The sequence below is a fragment of the Lepisosteus oculatus genome, chromosome 3 (assembly GCF_040954835.1).
Source record: "Lepisosteus oculatus isolate fLepOcu1 chromosome 3, fLepOcu1.hap2, whole genome shotgun sequence".
NCBI lineage: Eukaryota > Metazoa > Chordata > Actinopteri > Semionotiformes > Lepisosteidae > Lepisosteus > Lepisosteus oculatus.
In genome coordinates this window covers 3,226,446-3,243,094 of record NC_090698.1, presented here as the reverse complement: position 1 = coordinate 3,243,094, position 16,649 = coordinate 3,226,446, and the positions used below count along the sequence as shown (strand labels likewise).

At 41.9% G+C, this 16,649-nt stretch overlaps 1 long non-coding RNA gene across 3 annotated transcripts in view; it reads left to right on the top strand.

The window, feature by feature from the left end:
* The window catches only part of LOC107076651 (uncharacterized), a 111,080-nt gene that overhangs the window by 15,176 nt on the left and 79,255 nt on the right, over positions 1–16,649 (top strand). For 2 of the 3 annotated variants that reach the window (XR_011184953.1, XR_011184950.1), the window contains exon 1: positions 525–796. The exons of the other annotated variant lie outside the window; for it this stretch is intronic. This is a non-coding gene — a long non-coding RNA (uncharacterized lncRNA). Of the gene's footprint in view, positions 1–524; positions 797–16,649 lie in introns of those variants that run through there. 3 annotated transcript variants of the gene reach the window in all.

Genomic DNA, 16,649 nt, shown 5'->3' with positions numbered 1-16,649 from the left:
CTGTTGGGCCCCTGAGCAAGACCCTTAACCCCAACTTCTCCAGGGGTGCTGTATAAATGGCTGACTGTGCGCTCTGACCCCAAGCTTCTCTCTCTGTCTGTGTGCCTGTGTGTCTCATGGAGAGCAAGCTGGGGTATGTGAAAAGATGAGTTCCTAATGCAGGAAACTGTATAGGGCTGATAATAATTATGTTATGTTATTACATCAGGTTTCCAGGCTTTTATCAGCTTTCCACCCAGTTGCCGCAAGTTTGAAAATTTCTTTCTGCTAATTTACTTGAAGTGAGTTGTTTCGTAGCCCTCGCTTCTTTTAAGTCCATTTCCTTCTGCTGTGTCTGCTCCCTGCCTGTCCTTTTAATTTAATAATTTCAATGCTTATTTAGAACTGCCCATTTTCTTCCCCATCGCAGTTCTGAATGTCTTTCTGCATCACTGGTCTGGGGAATGACTTCTCGGAGAGAGAGCCTTGTGTCTCAGAGCTCTACAGAACAGTACAGTATGTATATTTCTGTTTGTGCCTGACAGCCTGGTGAGAGAAGAGGGAGCAGGAAGCCTTTCAGTCTCCTCAGGTGTGTGGAGTTGGGGCGGAGCGGTGGCACTGTGGCTAAGGATCTGCGCCTGTGGCTGGAAGGTTGTTGGTTCAAACCCCACAGCCAGCAGAGGAATCCTACTCTGTTGGGCCCCTGAGCAAGGCCCTTAACCCCAACTGCTCCAGGGGGGCTGTACAATTTGGCTGACCCTGCGCTCTGACCCCAGGTTCTCTCCCCGTCTGTGTGTCTCATGGAGAGCAAGCTGGGGTATGTGAAAAGATCATTCCTAATGCAAGAGATTGTAAAGGGTTAATAAAGTGATTGTTATGTTATGAGTTGGAGGAGTACTTGACCACAGTCTGTGTCTTGGATTAGGCAGTCCACTTGAAACCTGAGGGAAAACTCACCAGGATGGATAAGTGCTCAGTAGATTTGGAAGAGAGCATCAGTTTGACATATTAATGTCCATTAAACTTGATAGTTTGTGGAATAAGTCTGTTAGAGATCGAAGACAGTAATAATTGTGTCATAAATGCGTAGGATTATGCTCTGTAAGTGCTGTGGTCTGAGTAATGACCCATGCCAGTCTTTGAGCTGTGTCAACTTTGCTTGTTTTTATACTTAGTACACAACAAGTTCTGTGTCATAGTACTGTACATATATTTTTCCTACACGCTGCGTGTTCTTGCTGTTAGGCGTGAGATAGTATTACACTCGCGCTTAGAAACACAATAATATGCTCAGTACGTTTACTGCCATCTCTGGGATTTTCCAAATCCAAATCCAGATCCAAATTTAACAACAAATAGAGCAGATGGAAGACCTGCCAACTGGTCATCCTGACTTTGCTCTAAACACAATAAATATCCCTAATTAAGTTTCCAGTGGCATCTGGCAACAGTGCAAATCATCAGGAGTTGCCTAATGATGTTGACACATTATATTACAGTGTATATATATATAACAATGATTGCTTTTTATACCCTGCTGTACTTCTGATTATGCTTCTTAATAGACATTGAGCTGTAACTTACAGTAGTAGTAAATCCTGGTTCTCAACTAATGTTGCAGTGCTGAGACAAGTTACTGAAAAGCGTCAGGTTAGAATGTTGCACTGCTTGCCCAATGTCCTTTAATGTAAGCAGATGGGCACTGTGTCGAAATGGGCTGTCAGCATGGTATAGGTCATGATCTCCTGTTCCGACAAGAGAATCCCAAGTAATAGGATGTGCTAACAGATGGCTTTCTTAATCACCTACAGTAAAGTCCCTTTGTGAAGGCTGAATATAAATGAAGTGTGGGTGGCACAGAAATCAGACTCCATTACTGTGAGCAGTTTCTGGCCTCTCCTGAGGTTGCACTGCACCTCCAGTGTACTGTATATTATAATAATTATTAATTTATTTGGCTCAAGTTGTATCCAAAGCTTCTTACATTTGTACCTATGAACTGTATACAGCTGGACATTTTACTGGGAACATTGAAGTCAAGAACCTTGCTCAAAGTTACAACAGCAGTATATGGAACCAGGGTTGATACCATAGGTTAGCCTTTCAAAGACCAGCAGTAGGCGATTCTGAAATTGAATTCTGATGTAAATTCTGAATGTGATAGGCCAGCTGTAGTTACAGCTGAACAGCCACCAGAGGTCATTGAGCCCGCTAATAGTTGTATATAGACACACCTGAAGGGAATTCGTTAACAGGCAACGGGTTAGCAAAGACAATCTCAAGTGGGACGAATTAGGTTGCTGTGGCATATAAAGGTTGCACAAGGTGTGAGTTGGTGTTGTATTGCTGATGAGATTACTTTTTGTGCTAAAGAAGAGCTTTGCTGAATTGAGACCCCTTGACCATTCCATTCCATTGTGAGTTTTAATGAGCTTGGGTCTTGTGAGCTGCCTTATTTAGAGGAAGGCCTGTCACGCCTATACAGGGACCTGTTCAAAGAAGAAATACTTGTATATAGGAATGTGACCTGATTGCAGCTGAGCTTTGTAATTAGAGGTGAGTGCACCAGAGTGAGTGAGGTAATAGGTGATCCAGTCATTACTGGGCCAATGGAGACTCTGAAGGGCTCAGTCTGAGTTGTTAGAATAAAGTCCTACTCTGTACTGAGGGCAACTTAGCAGACTTTACTCTCAAAGAACCATCAATATGTTCCCAGCAATGAAGCAAACAAGCAAATTGGCTGGTGCCATTAGGACTGATGACTGATTTGGTGGTCAGTGGTGGTCCTGGAGTAATGTAGCTTTCAGAGTCCCATCAGGCTATGTATAGCTTTCTAGATATCCTGAATATTCTGCTAAATGAAGGATCTGAGGTTTGGTGCATTTCATTTCCTTTTTTTTTTGGTGGGTTAATCAGATAATTGAACATGGGCTGACCAAGGTTTCACTGTATTATACAGTACAGTATATGTCATAACATCGGAATAAACTTCTGTTCTTCAACAAACTGGCAAGCTGTTTGGTGGGGGAGTGGGCAGGGGACTTTGACCATTGTGTTATTTCTTTCTCTTTTTTTATGCAGCACACAAGCACAATTCTCTGGGGTCCCAAGCCAAAATAAATCTTCAAGGTGACAAGTACCCTGCGTTCTCTCTCTGGAGAGAGAACATTGATGAGCAGACAAATCACTAAGCTGATCAATAGGTCAGCAGTTAAGCCTTACAGTATCATGTTTACTGTGAAACTGCTCTCTCTGTAACATCTAATTCCCCTTAATAAAACTGAATGATTTTTCGCCCCCCGGGCACATAATTGTCAACTTGTTTTAGAATGCACAGTGTCGGTCTGCCTAAAACCTACCTCGTCTTGCACTTCTGGAGGTTATAGGTCTTTTGCATCATAATCCTATAGTTCAATAGATCACCACCCTGGTGCACTGCATGATCTGAATAACCATGAGATTTGAATAAGCATGAGCACCTCAGTAGAGCTGGAGTAATGCTTTGTAGTAAGAGAACGGTTGACTATATTCTGATTGTCTCTTGATAAGGAATGTTCTCCAGGGTTCACTTTTTCTCATGCACTGGGTGTATGTGTTGGGCTCTCCTACCTGACCCAACTGAGCGCGCCCCGGGCTCTGGGACCCTGGGTGGTGTCACTAGCCTTCTGTGACCTGCACTGGTTGTCCTAATGGGACAGACGGATGCCACCGACGGTAGGGTGGGAATAGTTGGTTTATGCAGTGCTATCACCAAGGGATGTGGCTGTCATGTTGGCCCTGAGCCTGTGGTACAGGTCTCCTGTGTTTCCTGTGCCAAGTTAATGATGAGTGGCTGGAAAGTAGGCTGAACAGAGGCCTCAATTTGAGAGAATAAGTTTGTTGTAATTATCCCTCATCTGTTTAGTGTATGTAAAATAAGCTCCTTGTGGACTTCTGCAGCTGGCTTCACTTTACTTTAGAAGTCAGGAGACAGGATCAATTTTCCATTATCACTTCATCCTTCTTGGCTTAGCGGCAGAGGCCATGAGATGCAGGCTTGGACTGTACCCTGCATGTGGTGCCAGTGGGATCCACACCCATGTCTGTTAACCTGCACAGTAAGTCTTTTCGGACTGTGGGAGGGAATCCAAGTGGGTTGGAACATGCAAACTCCACACAAAAGAAGGTGTACAGTAGCTCTAGCGCTAATCTACAAAACACCATGCAAAATGAGAGAGAACCCCGCAGGTAATGTTTCATGCATCAAATAAAAGAGTGTAGGGTTTAAAAAAAGATCGAGCTGAAAGCGAGAGTGTTTTATTGAATCTGCAGCTCCAAGCCGTGTGGTGTTTCTGGAGACATGTATGCATTTTCAGTCATTACTCCTCTGCTGGGCTTCTCTTCAAAGTGCTGCATGTCATGTGCAGTTATTACAAATGGTGCAAAGAAACCTGTTTTATTTGCTTTCTTTTTTTTTTCTCCCAAACTCTCCTAATGAAATATTGATTCCTTTGTGGCCCAGCTCTTTGGAAAGTGATTTACTGACACAGAGGAATCCTTGTGAAGGCTCATTAATTATGCTGTGCAGGTGTGCGATGGGCAATCTGTAAAGCAAGGGGAATATCGTGGTGAAAAAGCAGAGGGAAAAAAATTGTCGGGAAGGATAAAATCAAATCAATCAGAAGAAAGACAACAGTAAAGAAAATCAATATAGGATCTCATGTTGAGGAAAGCTGCATGAGCTATTGGCCTTTTTTAATAATATGCATTATATCATATCAAGCAGGCTATTAGTCACAAGTTAAGAAGGGATTCAATTTTCTTCCTAGAATATTACTTTTTTGTCATGCGAGATTTTTTTTTCATTTTGTTCAGACGTCCTAAATGAAATAAAGATGCTGTTCCTTTTTTTTCTTTGCTATTGGCACACTTTGTAAGGTTAAGGTTTGGATGCAGCAAGTATCCAATCTGCTCCGTGTTTTCGGCAGCTTATTTTGCATCCGAAATGGAGTTCGGGGTCAGGAGGAGAGACTGGGAATAAATGGAAACGATAACTTCTCACCTGCTGGAATGGGCTCAAGAGTCTACAGTAGAGCAGTGTTCATATCATGTGGCTCCAGAGACATGCTCATCTTTTTTTTTTTTAACGGTTTAAATCAAAACCATTATTTACATGAAGACTGAGATCAGCTTTGAATGGTGTTTCTTCCTTATTTCTTAATATTGAACCCTAAATGTATCCATTGTATACATCCAAGATGCGTAGCCTTGAATCACTTTGAGGTTAATCATTTTCTGCATTTTTTTTGTGCACTGTGTTAAAATGCGAGCATTTTTTTTCCTCCAGGTGTTTTAGGATGGCTGTCCAGTTGGTTTGTCAAGAAATGTTGAAACAAAAGGTAGTGCTTCCCCCACCCTCCTTCAAGGGGAGGGGAGTCGCATGGCTTGAGGACAGGAGTAATGGGAGACCTAATGTGCTCTGACGAGTGGTGAAAAGTCACTGGGCCAGTTCATTGAAGGAATGAGTAACAATTTGTCAGCACTTACAGATTCTCAGATTTCAGAGCCCAGTTGAGGTGGTGGGCTTTATAAAAAATTGCCAATGCTTGTCTCAGGGGGCTTTCAAGGTGGAACATTAATAGCCTTCATTATTTACTGTCAAGCTTCAAACCACAAGTTTTTGTTCTCTCTTTCTTATTCTTTTAATCCGGAGATCTCGGTAATGTTGGACTGTCTGCAGAAATAGGCAGTGGCATCTCACTCTCCGTGAATTGCATTCTGTTTCTGATATGAGACTTCTCCCCCCAAAAATACAAAAAAACAGGAAAGGCCCTGACAAGACAATAATTCTGCCAGCCCATGACACTATCAAAGCCCAAAGGAATTATAGGACCATATTAGACAGCCTGGACTCATCCAACACTCTGAGACTTCAGATACACTATCTTTCAAAGCCCCATAACCACAGCTAAATTGCTGATGAGACTTGGCTGAAGTCTGTTTGGGTGCATAAGCAGATTATTAAATTGAGCAGGTTAGCAGATTTCAGCTCTTAATTAATACCCCAGCCTTGAGATTCCTTTAGAATGAACTGCATGTTACCAGAAATAATTGTTTGTTTAAGAAAACAAAACACTTTGGTCCCGGTCTCATTTTTTTCATCTCTCCCGTAGTGGTTTAAATTAAAGGTTGTATTTCATTTCGGACACCGCATCTGCATTTCCTGAAGCTTAAAATCTGAACAGGGAACAGGCCGCCAAACGGGCAAGAATTGCACACAAAAAAAAGACAAATGAGAAAAATGACTTGCTGTGAGACTGGGCAGTCACTGTGCAAATAACACAAAGAAACTGGTCCAAACCTTGACCCCAGGGGCTGGACTGGAGCGGGTAGAAACTTACTGGTTTCAGTTCAGAGAACTGTGGCACAGGGGTTGGTCTGTTGTCTAGAACATGCAACATTGGGAAGAATGAGAGAAATATTTAGACTGATCATTCAGGATATAATAAGATGTTCTTTTATTTCAGGGATTATATGTACCATTTGCCTTTCTACAGAATATAATAATTCCTTACACTTATGTAGCACTTTTTTGGATGCTCCACTGAAAGTGCTATACAGGTAATGGGGACTCCCTTCCACCACCACCAGTGTGCAGCCCCACCTGGATGATGCTCCAGTACACTCCCCACACACCAGCTCTCAGTGGGGAGGGGAGCAGAGTGATGAAGCCAGTTCAGAGAGGGGGATTATTAGGAAGACATGATTCGTAAAGGCAGTGGAAAACTTGGCCTGGGTGTTGGGGGAACATTCCTATCCCTACTACAGTATATGCTTATCTTGAATATGAATAATTTTGCATTTTAAACATTTGTCCTGTGCTCTATACCTCTCACCATTCTAAAAACAAACAATACAATAGCTTAGTGACCCACAGTGCCATTCTTTCTCAATGCCCATTTTAGTCTGTCATTTGTATCTTAAAGAGGCAGTGTTTTGGAATTCAAATGTTGTAGGTACCCGTTATGTTCTCAGGGGGAAACTATTAAATCCCATTTACTGATGCTGTGTACTTGGTAGTAGATATAAACCTATTTCCCTGAAACTTTGGGAACCCACGTCCCCCCTCCTCCTACTATATGTAGCCAACTGCTACTCTATATCTTACTCAGTATGCGATACAATTTGCAGTTCTGTCGTTCATGAATGAAGGAACTTGACATAAAAATTCCCTGTGTTTCCCTGAACTTCCAGTGTTTTTCAAGGCACCAAAAGAGAAGAGAAGAGCAAAATCTAAGCATGAAAAATTCTTCTAGTTGTAGACAATGCTATTGAGCATGCCTATGAATTGCTATACCCCAGCAATAAACCCAGTACAGCCACCACACACTGCGGCGTTGATCCAGCCAGTGGATCAAGGTGTAATCAATAACTTTACACGTGTGAACAGTGTGTAGAAAAAATTCTACCCTGAAACACTGAGTGACTTTGTTGTCTTCGATGAGACCATAATTCAGAGTTGGTGACACTATTTATTTCTATTGTTTTTTACAGTTTAAATGTATTAAATGTATAGTGTATGTACAGTATATGTCTGAATTGTATGTTGGGAATGTAGCCCAAGCTAATATTAAGTCCTATAAGTCATTTGTCATTTGATAGAAAGCTGGATTATTTATCACTGTACCCTTTCTTTATAATGGGACTGTACTGTATTGTATTAGGTAGCTACAAGTGAAACTTTAGTTTCATTATTAGTTGCTTTACACATATAGCACTTTTCTGGACACTCCACTCAAAGCACTTTACAGATAATAGGGATCCCCTCCACCACCCCAGTGTGTAGCCATACCTGGATGATGTGACAGCAGCCGTAGTGCGCCAGTACTCCCCCCACACACCAGCTCTCAGTGGGGAGGGGAGCAGAGTGATGAAGCCAGTTCAGAGAGGGGGAGTATTAGGAGGCCATGATTGGTAAAGGACAGGGGGAAATTTGGCCAGGATGCTGAGGTTACACCCCTACTCTTTTCAAGAAACGCCCTGGGATTTTTAATGACCACAGAGAGTCAGGACCTTGGTTTTACGTCTCATCCGAAGTGCTTTTTTACAGTACAGTGTCCCCATTACTGTACTCGGGCATTAGGACCCACACAGACTTCAGAGTGAGCGCCCCCTACTGGCCCCACTAATACCTCTTCCAGCAGCAACCTTAGCTTTCCCAGGAGGTACTGACCAGGCTCACACCTACTGAGCTTCAGGGGGCAGCCAGCTGTGAGTTACAGGATGATATGGCTGCTGTTTTAAGCCACATGGGTGATGTTTATGCTCTTACAGTCCCGAACCTCCATATTTGCAGTGTTTTTATGGGAAATAATTTGCCTTTACACATTGTTTCACTTTACAGTATGACTTTCTGGTGCCTAACCTGGATGCACTGTGTATTGGGGACGGCCTGTACTTTTATTTTCGTTCTGCGAATCATGGATGAGCCCAAGTTACAAATCAAGCATTGCTGTGAGGTAATTCTGTATTGCAGCACAAGTGCAGTCCTGGATAATGAGCATGTTACAGTGGCGAAATAAGCCACTGTGCCAGCTTCACTGAGGCCCACATGTCCCCCTTTGGTCAATTTCCTCATTAAACTGTAGTACCTCTCTCTACTGCTTTCTTCTAAATCTGCAGGTTCGAAGTCTGGAGTGCGCTGGAGGGCCAGGTTCATAAAAGTGAATTGTAACAGACTGTCCTGGTGTAAATAGAGGGTGGCTGGTGTAAAAAGAGGCGATAAACCAAGCTGGTGTAAGATGATTAGATGTGTAGAAAGACACAGCAGAATCACGGTCCAGAGTGCGCTGGTCTCCTTTCTTTCAGGGCTAGCTGGCAGCTCGTTAAGTGACTGCTCCTGCTTTATCAAGCTGTCAGCGGTTAGTCTGTGCACAGCAGCTTTTCAGACTGCAGTCTGAGAAAAGCCCAGAGAAGAAGGGTGGAGGATGAGCAGTGGCGAGTGTCATTTTATTGAGAACATAAAGTAAACATACAGTTTGCAAATGAGAGGAGGCCTTTTTACCCCCCCGGCTAATGGCTTATCTCGCTAATGGTTTTGGTCCGGTCGCTAATAGTCTATCAGTTGTCCTGCTGCTTCTTGACCGATCCCACGGAATCAGCTTTGAGAGCAAACAAACTTCAAATGTTGCTCAAGGAGAGTTCTTGAAATTCTCCAAGATGTGAACTAACTACTGTTCTAAGTGAGGTCTTAGATTATTAAATACAATTCTGCGCACTGCTGTGTTCAAAAGACGAGCGAATAGATTGATTCCTGGTCTAAAAAGCACATCGCTCACAGAACTTAATCTCTTCCGTGCCGTAGAGAGCAGACTAAGAAGACCAACTTGATAGCATGTCCAGTCCTGAAAGGTTTGTCAAAATTAATTCCATGGATTACTTCGGGATCAACAGTGACTCCAAGACTGCAATAGAAATTAACAGATAGTGCACTTATAATTTAAAACGGGATTCTTGTTTATCTGGAGGAAGCTTGTCAGTGATGTTTTATAGCAGAGTCCAGATGTTTCAGGAAATTGCTGAACAGAGTGTTGTTTTTTTGTATATGTACTGTATGTCCAAATAATTTTATTCACAAAAAGGAGGTGGCTTAGATCAATTAGTTACAAGATATCAAGCATGCAAAATGGACCAAATAACCAGTTTTAAATGGAGAAGGGTTGTATAGAGAACTATAATTTCATGTTGCTGAGAAAGATGAGGAAAAAAAGGCGATCACTTCTGAAAATAAGACTACTTGTACAGATCACTTCCATTGGGCAACAACTCTGCAGTTCAATGTCTATATTTCAGACCAACTACAATTTGTTTTCTAAAAAAGGGAGAGTATCTACAGTATAAAATGAATGTTAAAAAGAACCGTTACCATAGCTCTAAGGAGGTTTATTTATTTGGAGCTGAGGTGCTGTTCATCCCATTTAAAAGCAGGAGCGGCAGGGAAGGATGACAGTGTCAGAGGAGTATTGCTGCCACAACTGTAAAAGTGTTATTTAAAAAAAATTAGCTCCACCTTGCTTCTTGAAAGTTCAGCACTTTTTCTAATCCATTAACTGATAGCGTCTGGTAATCTGTGGGAAAATTAAAGAGCAATGCAGGGCTCTGAATTATAATCAAAGTGACTCGTGTGAAATCCATTCACCTCCTGTGGACAGCGGGTGGTGAGAAGCCTCTTGACAGGTTCCAGCTTTGAACACGGAGGAATTCTAGCTGTTTCTTCCCCTAGGAGCTGTCATGCTGCTCATTGGTACATCAGGGATTGTGCATCTTCAACTGTGCGTGCCCATTACCTCGGATTTCCACACTCCTCTGCACTCTGCACTTTTTACCCGACTATAACCAGTAAAACATGCATTTCTTTATAAGAATATGCAAATATATCCGAGCAGTTGGCATGATTAGAGGCACATGAGTTCTTTCTCTCGCACAGCTGTGGTGAAAAGGGTAATAATTCAGGTGCAGAGGGTTAAAACAAATATTTACAATTTACAAAATTACAATACAGACTAAAAATATAACATACATGTCACTCTTTTTACACGTCTACAGACAAGGAGTTCAAGAGGCATATGTCTAGACAACCCAGAAAAACCCCAAACTGCTATCAAGTATTCAAACCCATCACTCCTATAAAGGCCAGAATAAGAAAAGGCTGCCTTCTAAACTAAATAGAATACAACCTGTGGTTAACTCTCTCTATGTAAATCCAAGAGCCACCAAATGAATGGGAACCCATCTCCCTTTTCTAAAAATGCATTCACTAACCAGGAGAGGCCATTCTTAACTGAAGGGAATCCGAGTTCCTAAAAATACAGAAAAGCAAGCCCTTTTAGCAAGGTTGAAATGCTTCATGGATGATCTGGACATGGTCCTCTCGGCTGGCACACTCTTAATGTTCGGTTCTCCTGTCACTCCTCTCACTTTGTCTTCTCCTCTTCTCTTCAGTCCCCTCTGTCTTTTATCCCACACTTTTAATTCTCTTAATCACTTACCCAGAACTTAATTAACTATGGCAAACCAGAAGATTCGTTTGGTCTGAGCGTCTCTCACCCAGCACAACTACTGTAAGTACACATCCCTTGGTGAGAAGCTCTAGGAAGCGGCCAAGCTGATATTAGTTACAGTAGGTGTTACCCGTTGTACCCAGATTCTTAGTGACACTTCCATAGTCACCTTGCATGTCTGTAATATTATTGACTGTTTTGTAATGTACTGAGGCACACTGTGTAGAAGTGTTGTCTATTGTACTGTGCATGCCCCAAGAGAACAGTGGGAATACAAATCCCAAAGTATGTGTACTGTAAATATGGCAAACAAATTCTCTCTATCCTGAGCTGCTACAGTGTGGGAATACTCTTCCAAGTGGGGCTGCCTGCTTCTCTCCATAATGCAGACAAGAACACGAGCATTCTTCAGTACATGTTGTTAGTTTTACATTTTAGAGTCTTACAAGAAACTAACATTATTCAACACGTGATTAATGTAACACTTCAGCAAGCTTTTGTATGTTTTTTTTTTGATAAGCTGTGCTATAGTTTCTAGCTACAGTATTCATTTGAATATGCTCCTTGTCACTCAGGAACAGAATGGTTTGGTGGTGTTTCTGGTTGCTTCGGCTTAGTTTAAAAATGCTCCAGCATGCAGTCAGAGTGCAATGCTTTGATTTTCCTAGACCTGAGATGTGTTCATCTTCCGTTCTATATCCTGACAGGTTTTACTTCTTTGTACAAAATGTTTTGTAGCACTTAGTGGACGCATGGCATGCCCTGGATGTTGGAGCTTCTATGGTTTTCATGATTCAGAGATGACAGATCTTTGTTTTCTACAGAATGTCGGAGATTGGGTTGCATATTGATTTGTGTTTCTTGAATACTGAAAAGAAAGACCCCATGTAAACTCTTTTTAATCGCCCTGCATTTGCAAAGCGGCTTGCTGCAGCTGTGTCCCTGGCTGGGAAAAGCTGACTGAAATTGGATGGAGTCGAGTCTGTTTGGCTGAAGCTTTTATCCAAAGCATCTCGGAGGGGTTACAATTACTGCACATTTTTCTTTTTTGTGCACATTTGTTCAGCCGAGTTTGCAGGACTAATCTGGGTAATGTGCTTCACTCAGAGGCACAGCAGCACTGTGCTGAATCCACAGTCTTTGTCAGGAGTTCAGAATCCTAACCAGGGAGTCCTAGCCACAGAAATACAGCACAATCATGCAACTCCTGTTCCTTCAGGAGATATCTTGTAATACTGTTCCTGCTTATTCACACAAGATGAGACTAGTCTGTCGCTGTGCAGCCTCCAGTTTAATTTTTTGAGGTCAGATTGCTCCACTGGATTTCACATATTTCCTTGTCCAAACACCAAAACACAAGCCCAGCTGCAGAGCGTCCTGACCCATTTTGAGATTGAGAATAGAAATGTGTACACCTTCTGTAACAACATCAGGGGACAGATATGTCTCTATTTTTAACTTACTTTGTGTACTCATGGATGAGCCAAATTAAAATAATGTGAAATGTGTTGCTTTTCAGGTAGAGTGTCTGCAAATGTAAACACATAAAGTAGGTCACATGCAGTGGGATGTCGATCTGCAATCTTTTATTAAATGTTCAGTTGTACAACTGTGTTCGCTAGTCCTGTGATGTCTTTAGGTCAGCAAAAAATCGGTTTTGAGAGACACCAGATTACAGCAGTTTGTGTCCCTGATCTAAAGGGAGTTTGCAAACACCAAGTGGCTTTGTTACAAAGTGCAGTGGGCTTGTGTGATCGGTGCCCAACTTTGGGACTTCCTGATAGGCAACCCAGTGGTTTTGGCAGGTGACCCATAATTGCTTCCCTGCGGCCAAGTAAAGTCTTCCCCTGAGCAGCCTCTTGGTTTGTCTTCATTGTTTCAAACAGCACAGCCCGCTTGGTCAGGGATTTACTGATGACCTTTTGAACAATGGTAGTTTTTTATGAAAAGGCGCATTGACTTTTTAAAACATGGTGACAAAAAGGTCATCTTATTCTTTTTCTGCATAGATCTTCTGTATTTTATGTCATTCCCAATGTACTTTTCACACGCCTGTCCTTCTGAAGACAACTGGCTGTCCACTAAAATAGATTCAAGTGAGTGTAAAGTACAGTATAAAGGAATAGGAAAAGAACTGTGCTGTAGAATATAATATTGTAATATTGTTTTTAAAAGGGTAGTTAATGCCTCCTCTTTCCTTACCTATTCCTGTTTTCGTTTTTATGAGCGATTTGTCACCTTGGAAATGTGTAAATAAAACTTTCTCTTCTTTACATTGGGATGTGATTAGGTATACAGTATTTAAATTATTAAGAATCTTCACAAATTTAGTTTTTTTCTACATGTTCTGAATTGCAGGAAGCCACTTCACAGTTCTCAACATTGTGTTCACAATTGCGCTTAATAATCTCAGTTGCTTGTCTGAAGTCTGAGTGTAAATTGGACACTTTACAATAACAAAAGCAGCAGTAGGTGGGAAAAGAAAAAAAAACTTTTAATATGAAAAAAGCAATCGAACAGGAATTCTTGTTTCAACAACCATTTGTCTTTGGTCATTTCTTTAATCCAAAGAATCTTCTTAGAGAGAAAGGAGGCTCTAGCTCTCAGTATAGAGAGACTGTTAATATACTGTATATTGATTTGGCCATATTGGCACTAACACTGTTTGCCCAGTCACGCCTAAATTGTTCTCAAAATGCAGAACCTCTAGGAAGGAGGAAACTTCCACTCAGAGGGCAATTTTTCCAGTAGAATTATTTTTGAAGTGATGGATTAACCTGCCCAGAAAACATTAACAATCAATCGCTTTCTTCAATACTTGAATTACCAATTCAAGTCACTGTTAGAACCAGATAAATGAGTGAACTTGATCAAAGATACAGATACAAGGCATGGTCAGTGCTTATGAATCCATAGGTGTCCATATCCTTCCAAAAACAAATGAAAATTTATGAGGGCTGGAGCAAAGGTGCAATGTTTTTTTGCCTTTTCCTGGGCATTAGTCACCTCAGCCGATGCCCTAGCATTTGTCATTGAAGCCAGCATGATTTTTTTAAATAAGTCCTGTGCCAAAAAAAGTCACTTATTGTAGGCTGTTCGCAGAACGCAGGCTAACTTGCCTGAGCATGTCTTGCACAATGAACGGGGAAGCTGGGGTTGTTCTCTATAGCCGAGAAACAACTGGGAACATGGTGGGCAGTACTTGCTCCCCTGTTAACCCGTGATCTGGAGGAGTGCCAGGCGGTTCCACGCCCTGGAAGCCCTCCGAATGAAATTGTTTCCAGGTGGCTGGGCATGCCTTCCGGCTCGTCTGTCCACTGTACCCGGCAAAGCCCAGGGAGCCCCAGTCTTTATTGCCCATCGCCGAGTGGGAAGACGCCCAACTATGTCATTAAGCCCTTCCGCTCTATAAATCTTTAATGTCCCTTTATTCAGCACGTTGCATTTTACAGGGAAAGAGTGGACTGCTGTGCCTCTCATACTGCTGGATGGTGGGCAGGGGAGTGCTGCCCTCTCCCTCCCTGCCTGCTAAGCTGACCGACCCAGTCAGCTTCCCTTCAGTGCCCAGGGAGGCTGGGACAGACAGCACAACAGACTCACTTTGAGATTCTCTTGGTGACCCACTGTGCCCATCAGCATTGTATTATAACTGATCTGTTACTTCTCACTGGTCTGTAAACAAATGTGAAATTAAGACAAAATATTGTTCTAAATATCTGGCTTTTTGAAGGGGGGTGAAGAGACCTGCTGGATGAGAATTTCAGGGTTTTGTTCTGGAGAAGTGGAAGATGGACTGTCAAACTGCAAAGGAAATGCAACAGTGGCGCCTGTGACAGCACACTTCGGCGTGTACTTACTAGAGTGCGCTTTCGCAGTCGTCTCTTTTTCTGGAGGGGGGATGGGGGGGCAGACCTGGTCCTCATTGTCTGTGTTGTCAGTGTTTATCAAATCGCACTCCTTATCCCAAGAAACAAAAAGAGCGAGAGCTCCAGGCTCCGGCAAGTAACATCTGGGATAAGTGACAGGGAACTAATCGTTGTGAGATTGGGGAGGTTAGTCACAAGGAACAGACAAACATTACAGCTTGCTCAAATATTTAATGAGAAAAACAAAAGCTGTCAGGCTGTGTGCCACTCTGTTTCAAGATGATAAGTGAAAGAGAGGTATCATTGAGAGGCCAGGGCAAGGCTGCTTGGTTTTGCTACCACTATCCTGCTTGTCGAACGGGACTAGTCTGCTCTGTTTATTTATTTTTCTTGCCTGGTTTCTTCGGGTGCATTTCATTTGGCATACCTCACAGGGCCTTGAGTGCTTGATACTGGTACCAAAGCTCAGCAGTGCCTATTTTCCACTGCTGCTGTGTGAAATATATACTGTACACGTGCTGAGAGAACTGGACCAGGCAGGCCGACAGTGGGAGATCTGTGAGTGAGTCTGTCAGCTCGTGTGAGCTTGAGCGAGCGAGGATGTTGTCCTGAGACGGGGATCACTGGGGCTGATCACACAGGCATGGTATAATGAAGAGAGTGAACAGGTTATGGAACCTCCTTAAACAAGGACTGCAAATGTGAGAAATGTCTACGTGCATTTGTTTCTGAAGCTGTGTAAAAGGATATATAGGATAGATTCTTTTTTTTCTTCAAGGTGCTGTTATTCTTGGCTAAATTAAATTGGCTAAATTAATTTAAAGTCTGATTCTGTTCTGTAGACAAGCCTGTTTTGTGCTATTGAAAACACCTCCCTGGATTGCTGCAGCTTTATATTTTTTGGCTGTTGTCTTTTTTTGTTAATTGTAATTGTTAATTGTACTCCTTGGAATGTTTGGAATACGTGAACTAATCTAGCCTGCTTATTGGATTTATTACCAGTGTCTAATGAAAGGGAACTGTTCTTCCCAAAGTTCATAATAGAAATGTCAAAATACTTTTTCAATAACTTGGGAATGTACTGTAAATGTGCAGTAATTTTGTCATATTGTCATTTGTCATATAGAAAATCTTAGAGCACCTTAGATACATTATGTAGCATACAAAATTTTTTCCTTTTGTCATTCAGCTTTCTAAAAAAATTAGACTAATCTTTTTCATACAGAAAAAATAAATGGTTTAATGCTGCCTTCCCTTTGTGACCACTGCTTTAATACCCATAATCTCCTGTTTAATGATTCACCTTTTTGTGGGTTTTTTTCTGAAGGACATTAAGGCATTAAATGTCAGTGTTCATTTATATATATATTTATAAAACCATTAAATTCCCTACTCCTTAGGCCGGGTATCGCTGAAATAATGAAATGGACAAAGGAAAGAAAATGCTGGCCTCTCTGGACTGTGGACACAGTAGGGATTGGTGCCGGACTCACCTGATGATGTCTGAGATGTAGCAAATTAAAAATCAGCAGCAGCTTTAACAGTATAAAGTTTCCCCTTCAAGCATTTTAATTAGCTTGGGCCATGAATTTCATTTGAGCCTTTGTGAGTAGGGTGTAATAAAAAAAAGCTGAGAAAATGTCATCTGAAGGTGGAAGATGCCTTTTACTTTCCTTTTTTGCAAAGAAACATATGAAGAGCCCAGGAGACTCAGGTGGTGAATGAACAAACCCTCAGTTGAGCTCCTTTGATTGAACAGATTGAA